The following is a 10,726-nucleotide window of genomic DNA, read 5'->3' as shown; positions in this document are numbered from 1 at the left end:
TAAATTTATTTTTTAAGTTTTGGGATGCACTAAACATTCAATCATGACCTAAACCTAGGATTGATTCCCTAGGGTTAGGGGGTCATGTGTCAGGCTAGTCTGAATATGATTCCCACAGGTGGAGCACAGAATCAATACAGGAACTGACACCAAAAATAGATGCATACAATGAAAAATGGGAGAAAAAGAAAACTTAGACATTTTTATATCATCTTTTTATGTTCTGTTTTCATGAGAGACAATACACATTTGAAAGTACTCTCTTTATGATCCAACTGATTCTGACCAAACCATATCATGTTGTGTCTCTAGGAAAAGTCAGCAACATCAGACAAAAATTATTAAAAAAAAAAAGGATCCAGTCCAGCATGAAATAGAATATAGGCAGAAAGATACCTGATTTAAATTTACAGTGTGAGCATTTACCCCCTTGGAAAACTCCAAATGCCAAAAGTCAGGGATTCATTTATTGTTGACTTAAGACTACACTTAATGGGATGGTTACGTGGTGCAGTGAATTGGCCCTGGAGTCAGGAGGACCTTAGTTCAAATCCGGCCTCAGACACTTAACACTTATTAGCTGTGTGACCTTGGGCAAGTCATTTAATTCCAATTGCCCTCCCTTCCGCCTCCAAAAAGCAAAAAAAAAAAAAAAAAAGGACTGGATTTTTAAAAAGTGATGGTGAAAATGTTAATAATTCAGATTATCAGTAGTCTGAAGGGAATTGAAGGGAATAGAAATATATATATATATATATATATATATGAGGGTATATGGACATATGAATACATATGTGAATTGTGTATATATGTTTACAGGTATACATAGATAGAGGGCACAGGATCAAGTTAACAGGAAGGGATGATACTTAAAAGGTGAAATTAAGAGGTGAGAGAGGAATATAATGAGAGGAGATGGGGAGAGACAGATGGGGTAAACTATCTCATACAGAAGAGGCAAGGGGAAATGGTTACACTGGAGGGGAAGAATAGGAAGGCAAAAGGGAATGGGTCAACCTTATTCCCATTGAATTTGGCTTGAGGAGGGAATGAAATACACACTAAATAGGGTATCTCACCCTACAGGAGAGTAGGGGGAAGGGGATGAGAGGGGGGATGATGGAAGGGAGGGCAGGCTGGGGGGAGGGAAGTTGGGAGCACCCACTTTTGAAAAGGGACAGGATCAAAGCAGAGAATAGAACAAGTGGGAGGTGGGATAGGAGGGAGGGAAATATAGTCAGCGTTTTACAATATATCTACTATGTTATTGTTTTGCATTAGCCACACATGTACATCCTATACTAAACTGCTTATCTTCCCAGTAAGGGTGGGTGACAAGGGAGGAAGGGAATGAATCTGGAATTCAAAGTTTTAAAATCAAATATTCAAATATGTATGTATATATATATATATATATATATCTGAAATTCAAAGTTTTAAAATCAAATATTCAAATATGTATATATATATATATATATATTATCAGTACTATTTTACATGTAATTGGGAAATAAGATATACAGGCACTGGGGCATAGAGATCCACTGGAAAAGTTGAAAGGGTATGGGAGAAAATATGGGAGAGAGCAGATTGGAGGAGGAGATATCCTGTGGGACTGCTATTTTTGGGGGGTGGTAGAGGAAAAATGGGGAGAAAATTTGTAACTCAAAATCTGGCGGAAATGAATGATGTAAATCAGAAGTTAATAAAGCATTTGAAAACAAAACAAAACAAAAAAATAATTCAGATTAAACTTTAGTGTGTCATTTGTACATTTTTTTGGTGGAGAGCAAGTCATTAGATATTTACTAGTGTACCCTCCTTGAATTTAAGTCATCTGCCTTTTCACCCTTTAAGCCAATAATTCCTTGAATCATTTTGGAGAAACCCTGTTGCTGTCCTTTGAAGACTTCCTTAAAGTATTCTAATGTTATTGTTTAGTCATTTCTACTCTCCATGACCTCATTTGGAATTTTCTTGGAAGAAATACTGGAGTGGCTTGCCATTCTCCTCTCCAGCTCCTCTAACAGATGAAGAAACTGAGACAAATACAGTTAAGTGACTTTCCCAGGGTCACACAGCTAGTAAGTATCTGAGTCCAGATATTAACTCAGGAAGATGAGTCTTCCTGACTTCAGGCCTGCCCCTAAAGCATCCTATAGTATACATTTAATTTTATAAATTTAAACAATTTTAATTTAACTTACTTTGAAAATTCTTTGGCTTTCTCAATCTCCCTTCAGATAGTCTAAGGTATTCTGTGGTGTCTCAAAACTAAGGCTGGGAATCATTCTTTGGATGTATGTGGCCAGTGTCACAGAGTGTCAAGTAGCTGTGTAGTACTGAAGTCAAGTATAGTACTGAAATCTCTGCTGACCCAGTATCCAGGGAGGGAAATATTTGTATATCACACCCAGTCTTGCACACAGAGTCAAAGCAAAACTCCCTGCCAAGCCACCCAGATGTCTCAAAACCCAGGTACTCTGATATGATAGGGAGAAAAAAAAATAGCTCTCTTCCTTCCCTCAGCTGGACCCCTTCGCCACACCCCCTTCACCCCATCCCCTAGATATTATACTACACCATGTGGATGTGCAAACTGGGCCTGTGAAATTAATTATACTGTGAGTGCCTGGTAACGGATGAATTGTAAATTGTACATTATTAAAACAGCATCAGAGCACTGACTGATCTATTATTCTTTGGGGAATGAATGAAGATAAGGGCTCTATGTGCTTTGGAGGTCTTCCTTGCCTCCATATAGCAAGCTTGGAAAGGAAAATGTTATGATATTTGTTGTTGTTTTTCTGTGAGTTGATGCAAGTAGAAATTTTCTGTTCTTTGCTGTAATTATATTGCTGTGTGTACATGTATGTTGGCTTTAGATCCAGCGCTGTGCTGAGTTTCTAATGGGCACTTAGTAAGTGGTATTGGATTATGATTGCTGATGATTTGTACCCATGGATTCTATGTATTTATGTGTCAGTACTAACTGCAGTAGCCACTTAGGGTGACAGGATGTATATGTCTTAGCATGGCCTAGTCATGTAGCAAACCATTTTATTAAAGAGTGTCTCTGTTGTAGTTCAGAAAATAATAATAGCAAGCATTCATATAGGGCTTTCGGATTTACAAGATGCTTTATAAGTATTATCTTATCCTCACAACACTTGTAGGAGTGTAATGGAAATGCAAATTTAAAGATCTTCCCTGCCCCTAGGCTAAAGAGCACCTGGGTTGGGAGGCTTGTTTTTCAGTTGATACTTTTTGATTGGCCAGTGGGTCCAAAAGGTTGTTACATTCTCTGAGCCAGGAGAAGGCTATATAAGCCCTGATGTGTAGCTTTGTTTTGGGGCTCACTTTGAGAAGTGTTCTGTGATTTGATCTGGATTCTGGGAAGCCGTTGTCCAGAGTCCCCCGTCTTTGAAAAACCCAGATGTTGAAACCTAGATGTTGATTTGGTATGGATGTAATGGTTGGACAGTTTGGAAAGCTGTCTACTTGATCTGTTTCTGTCTTGATAATTCTGTCTGTGTATTCTGAAGTTCGGGGTGCTGCCCTTTTTCCCCTGAACTAGGTAAATGATACATATTTGACTGATTAAAGTAAGCTTGTTAACTAACGCATTTTGAGTTGCTTTCCTTTATCAAAGCAGATCCAAGAACCTGTGTTGGCAAACCCTGAGGACGCTTGGGGTGCTTGCTGCTACAAGGCGATAAGTGCTATTATTTCTCCTGTTTCACAGAAGATGAAACTGAGGCAGTCAGAGATTAAGTAACTGATACAATGCTACACAACTAATAAATGTCAGAGGCCCAATTGGACCTCAGCTCTTCCTCACTCCATATGTTTACTAGCTATGTGACCTTGGGCAAGTCACTTAACCTCTGCCTAGAGGCTAGATGGATCAGTGGATAGAACACTGAGCCTGGAGTCAGGAAGTTGTTATTTGGTTATTTTAGTCTTGTCCAACTTTTTGTGGCCCCATTTGGGGTTTTCTTGGCAAAGATACCGGAGTGGTTTGCCATTTTTTTCTCCAGCTCATTTTACAGATGAGCCTAGGTCACATAGTTAGTAAGTGACTGAGGCTGGTTTAGAAATCAAGTCTTCCTGACTCTAGCTCAGCACTCTATCCACTGTGCCAGCTAGCTGCCCAGAGTCAGGAAGACCTGAATTCAAATTTGTCCTTAGATACTTATTAGCTGCGTGACCCAGGGCAAGTCACTTAACCTCTGTTTGCCTGTATCCACTGAAGGAGGAAATGGCAAACCACTCCAGTGTCTTTGCCAAGAAAACCCCATGGACAATATTGGTGTGCTGTAGGTCACAGGGTCATGAAAAGTCAAACATGACTAAATGACAACAACCTCCCTCTAGGTTAAGTGCTCTATCCATTGGGATACCTAATATCCATTTGGATAGTATGGTACTATGCAAGGAACACTGGCTCTGGGGTCAGTAAACTTGGACTTGAACCCTTCCTCTGGTGATTATTTTCTATGTAGCCTTGGTCAAAGCTCTTAACTATCCTGAAATTCAGTTTCATGCTCTATAAAATGAAGGGGCTAAAGTAGATGACCTCTGAGGGCCCTTTCTGCTTTAGATCTGTGATCCTATGATTTAGAGTAAACAAGAAGAAGCTTAAAAATGATATTGAGCCTCTGTGTATATGTACATATGCACATATATGTAAATGAATGTCTGTGGCAACAGACAAAATGGTGGAAGTTTATAGATATTATGCTTATTCCTTTTATTTTGTTTTATTTTCTTGCTTTTTGGAGGGAGAAGGCAGGGCAATTGGGGTTAAGTGACTTGCCCAAGGACACATGTCTAGTAAGTGTTAAGTATCTGAGGTCAGATTTGAACTTAGGTCCTCCTGCTCCAGGGCCGGTGCTCTACTCACTGTGCCACCTAGCCGCCCCTGTTTATTCCTTTTAGACCTAGTAGGATGGTAATGGGGAGGTTGTTTCCATGTCTCTCTTTTACTGTGTAGAATGAAGGTCCTGGTGGCTTCCTACCCACCATGAAGTCCACCCAGATTGCCTCCTATATCGTTCAGCAAAACCAAAGGAACCTTATCACCAATTGACATTATTATATGAGCCTTCTAAGTAGAGCTTTTCACCAGAACAAGGAAGAAAATAGGTAGGTTTTTGTCTCAAGCTAGGGCTTAACTTTCTAACAGTGCTATTAAGGAATAGAATTTGCATTCTTGTGGTAGAGGAAAGCTCTCTGTGTTCAATCTAAAAGAGTTTTTCAGGAATACTTTTGAGGGAATATGCATATTAGGTAGGAGGTCTGTTCTAATTCTAAGATTCATTATCCTATGAAATATGGGACCTACTTACCCCTTGTTCTCAGTAGGATATGGACACCTCAGGATTGACTTACGAAGCCAATCAGGTATTTGTCTGAATCTTGCACACTTTTAGAGAGAGGAAGGGAGGAGATTCATAATAGCTGTCCACCAATTCAAGCTCAACCTCCTGGGGAAAGTGTCTTTGGAATTTGCCAGCTTGCTATTCTTATGTTTCTTTTTCCTAGGAAGACAGAAGTTTTGGTGTTATCAATATGGGTAAAGAAAATCAGAAGGGAATCTGAGAGGTGGAATCTCTCTCCCCCTCCTGGGAACAGAAATGGGTAACCACTTTTTCTTTGTCATAGGGAAGGGCAGGTTAATTCACACCAAACTTCTTAGGCAAAAAAAAAAATTTCTTTTAGCCTTACCTGAATGAATTAGAGTTAGGATTAGTAGGAAATAAGAGAAAGTAAAGGAAGATATGAGAGAAAGATTGGGGTGAAAAAATGGCCTCCTGCCATGATATAATTGATATGAAGACATTTTAATCCTTTTATGTTTCATGTCTCACCTCTGAATCATACTGGCTTGATGACCCAAGGTAAGTGACATTCTTTTAGTTCCTCAGGCAAATTTCTAGAGTAGGATTGTAACATAGGTGCTTTCCTTCATTGGTAGAAGTTTCCTCACTTGGAGTTCTCTATGTCAACGAAATCCCAGCAATGTAAAAACAGAAAACAAAAACAACCAGCTAAAACATATTCCTTTATACTTTGATGAAGGAATTGGGGAGGGAGAGGAGAAGAAAGGTGCTTTTTAATTCCACAAGAGTATTTCCCAGTTGTTCTAGACTTATATTTATTCTCCGGGTTCCACATCATTACTTTATCACCTTTCCTCAGTCAAAAGAATGAAAGGAATTCCAGGATATTGAAAAGGGGAGCACAATTATGCCCTTTATATGACAATTTAAAAAAAAATAACCAAATACTTCCCTAAAGCGATGGTCCATCATGGTTTTAAAGTCAGGTAGACGGGAGGAAAGGAGACCTGGGGTTGGAATAAGATACTATTAGGATAAGAAACAGGTAGGATTGTGGTATCTGATCCACCACACTGAGGAACAGGTGCCAGATATGAAGAGAAGAAGGCTTTGTGGCTATGGGGTTGATTGAGTCATGGCAGCAAAGTTGCATCAGTAAAGGTAATAGTCAGCCTTGAACATCTCTGCTGGGTTCCCTGACTCCCTCATTGTGCCTCTTCATTCCGTGAAACAAGTGGGGAAAATCTTTGGAACTTGTTCGGACCTTTTTCTTGACACAGCTTCCGCATCACCAGTATTGGGCTTGCATATAATGGAAAAACACCTTGTGTTGATTGATTAGGTTAAGACAAAGAAAAGAAACTGTTATGAGCATCTTAGCAGGCTATTTGATGCTTTGGGTTTCATTATGTTATTATTTATTATAAAGAAGTGGAAGGCTTCCACTATAGAAAAGCATCCTTAAGGACAAAGTAAAGGAATTCTAGAGCAGAATGCAACAGCCCTTGCCAAGGTTCCTAGAAAATGGAGCCAGAAGGACCTAATCTCAATCTCCCAGTCTCCTTCAGGCAACGTCACATGTGTGAGTGCAGTATGCCCCAAAATTCAAAAGAGGGCAGCAAATAACTTGTACTGCTTGCAAGAAGGGAAAAATATCCGAGTAACCTGAAGAATGTGAGAAGGGAAATGTGAAAGTACACATCATGACCAAGAGATTAGACTAAATGTACTAGGGATTTGGGTCTCTAGGACTGTGTGTTTACATGTAAAGCCAGTATTTAATTGAGTAGTGATGCCACCAAATGTGGCAGCGCTGAGGGGATGCCTGCATCCCTATATGACTAACTGGTATCATAGAAATGCTGTGGAAGTAACGCACACCTCCGGGAGTGGAATAAAAGACTCAGTGATAGAAAATTGGTATCCAAAATAGGCAGGGCTACTGGTAACCTGAGGCTAGGATCTGACTGCCCTCTGAGGGCTTTTGTCCTGGGTTTGCTTCTGCTTTTCTTACAGTGAACAGTGAGCTGCTAGTTCCTGGGACAGCCCCAGGCTCAGGAGCTGCAGACCTGCTGTCCATACAGCATAGACTGAGCTGAGTTCCGCAGTGCATAAGACAGACAATAAGGGGAAGGGAATCCTGCTTTCCAAGGGACTTCACTGAAGTTTTTGTAGCCCAAAGGTGGGAAATCTTTGGATTACCCAGAGTCACATAGTTATTACTATTCCTTGAATACTCGACAAATCAATGCTGCCTATAGGACAAGGGTTCTTGCCCTTTTTTGTGTGTCATGGACCCCTCTGGCAGTCTGGTGAAGCCTACGGATCTCTTCTCCCAATCATGCTTTTAAAAACATAAAGTGAAAAACATATGATTGCAAAAGAAACCAATAATAGCAATGATAACCATAGTAATGTTTATATAGCATTTGAAAATATATAAAGTACTTTACATATATTATCTCATTTCACCTTTACAGTAACCCTGGGAGGCAGGTGCTATTACTACCCCCTTTTTACAGATGAGGAAAGTGGGGTGCAAAAAGCTGAAGTGACTTGTGCACTAGGGTCTAGTGTCTAAGACCACATTTCAGCTCAGCTTCTCCCGACTCCAGGTCCAGAATTCTATCCACTGTGCCACCTAGCTACAAGAATGTTTTTCCTATCCAAGTTCAAAGATGCCCTGAAATTTATCCACAGATTTCAGTCAAAGAATTCCAGTTTTAAGAGGATCAGAGAATGACCCTGTTTCATCTATAACATGGATATGAGGCATATAACTCAATGACAGCTTTGCGGAGAAGCCCTGTGCATGTGGGAAAGGGAGAAGACAGAACAGTGAAAACCTTAATGTGTTATTTTGAAAATAATATATGTAACATCTGGCAAAATATCTGGTCAAAAAGTTAAATGCCTTTTCACAGTTTATAATTATCCTTCCTACTTAAGTAGCTCTTAGATAAATATCACTACCATGCTTCCTTCTAAAAATCAGTCAATCATTTAATCAAGAAGCATTTATTAAGCATTTGCTAGGTGCCAGGCACGAAGCTTAGCACTGGGGATACAAACACACACACACACACACAAAAAGAATTGGTCAGGAGTTTACATCCTAAGAACATGCAATGTCTATGAGAGACACTTCTTGCCTTATAAAAGGTCAAACCTCTTTTTACTTTGAACAATAAGAAGGTACCTGAAAATAATTGAAAATATGAGTCTCAGTTTCCTCCTCTATAAAATGAGGGGGTTGGGCTGGCCTGGGTGATCTCTAAAATAACTCCTGACTTCAAAACATTAACAATCTATGACTCTGTTTTTGTACTCCATCAACAAGTTAGCCCACTGCACTTAAAATGTTAAACAAACTCCATTAGGACATGGAAAACATCAATTATCTTTTTTTTTTCCACCCCTGCCTAGAAAGTAACAGATGCTCTATTGTCTAGATACACACCTGATGCTAGAGAAAGGGTTTCTGAGAAACCTGCCCTAAAATCTTGCACTGATTTAATATTAAACAGTTACTACAAGGAAGAGGAAATCAGTCCCTTTATAGCTGTTGGTCAAGGTAGATTCTTTTCATATGTAGAATAATTTTTTTTAAAAAGCTAGAATTGTTAACAGGTTCACAGCCTATATTTCTTTGTATTCACTACCAGATTCAGAAAATAGCTTAGCTTGCTTTTCTTTACCCTCATACTGGGGACACAGTGGGTCGGTAGACTTTTACGGTTTTTCCAGTAACCTGTAGTAGAATCATTAGTGTAGAGCTGGAGGAGAACCTTAGGGGCCATCTAGTCCAACCCCTTCACCTTACAGATGAGGAAACTGAGACTCATGGAGGCTAAATGATTTGCCCAAGATAGCACAGGTAATATGTATCAGAGGCAAGAAGTGAGCATAGTTTTGTTAACTCTAGAGTGGGTCATCATGCTACTGTGCCATGCTCCTTTGCACAGGTAATCTCTTGTAGCCTCCTTCCAAAAATTTGGTCCCTAGGAATTCACCCTCTTAAATAGATCCATCCAACCAGGGGAGCCTTTCCCAATGAGGAATAGTCCAGCTCCTGAAGTCTGGCATGCAGCTTTTGCACCTTCTGGCCTTTGATCCTCTCAACAATGATACCAGCACATAAATCATAAATTCAGAAAGGGAGATTGTGTTTATGAGAATTTTTTTGAGAAGGAAATGACCTGCAGCAAAATAGACATGCATAAGCTAAAAGGCCACAGATATTTAGGATTTTTGAGAATAAGTACTAAATTAAATTTAGATTCTAACTGATCCTCAGAATAGAATATGGCAAATTCATATTGGGCTGGTGATATGCCTTACTTATCATAGTATTCCCAACTGGCATTCCTAGAAAACTTGAGACAGTTCCAGAGAGGACACACACACACACACACACACACACACACACACACACACGCGCGCGAGTCCGAAAAAATCATGTAATCTTTCCAGGTCTCAGTTTTACTATCCATAGTATAAGTGAGTTGTAACTCTGAAATGGTATGATTTTTTAATAAGCTGCTGATATGGTACACTCCAAAATGTTGTTTTTTTTTCTAGATATCTGAGAGGTAGTATGACGTATCATAGAAAGAGCTGGCATCAAAGTCAAGTGGTCCTGAGTTCATGTATTGCCTCTGATACGTGTTGGCCAGTGTGGCCTTCCCTGTGACCCAGACAACATTCTAAGACTTAAGATGCATGGTTGCCTGTCTGCATTGGTAGAAGGGGCTTCCTCATGTTTGCTAGTGAAATCCCAGACCCAGACCTAAAAATTGTGTAATTATCTGTTCAGAATTTCCTTAAGTTTAAACTGGAGGGGTAAAGATATGGGTATCAGTACTTATGGGGAGTCTAGAGCTTAGAGGAACTTCAGATTGCATCTGGTTCAACTCTCATTTTAGAAGAAACTGATGTCTAGGGAAGTAGAGATTTGCCTAAGATCACACAGGTAGTAAGAACAGAGAGAGAATTTGAACCCAGTTCCTCTCATTTGCTAGCCAGTGCTCTTCCTGCTGTACCATACTGTCTCAGATGTATCATGAAGTACAAACATTCACAGCAACACTGTGGAAGCTTAAAAAATGATCAAATTTACATCATTCTCAGCAATAACATGTACAGAGACAGAAATGCCTACTGTTCTATTGAATCATCTCTAAAATGTGAACTGTTTTTATGCTTACTTAAATACTTCAAAAGACCAGCAATTTCATCCAATATCACCTTTATCTCTGCATAAGACTGCAAAACTCCCCCCCTTTCCCAAAATTTGCATCAGTAAATAGATTTACCAATTGCTCTAGCTAATGAATGGATGGATGGATGGATGGATGGATGGATGGATGGATGGATGGATG

This window comes from Petaurus breviceps, unplaced genomic scaffold, assembly GCF_028583685.1.
Source record: "Petaurus breviceps papuanus isolate PSGF00001 unplaced genomic scaffold, PetGlider_PUasm1.0 190, whole genome shotgun sequence".
Classification (NCBI taxonomy): domain Eukaryota; kingdom Metazoa; phylum Chordata; class Mammalia; order Diprotodontia; family Petauridae; genus Petaurus; species Petaurus breviceps.
Note: the sequence above shows the minus strand (reverse complement) of the source record.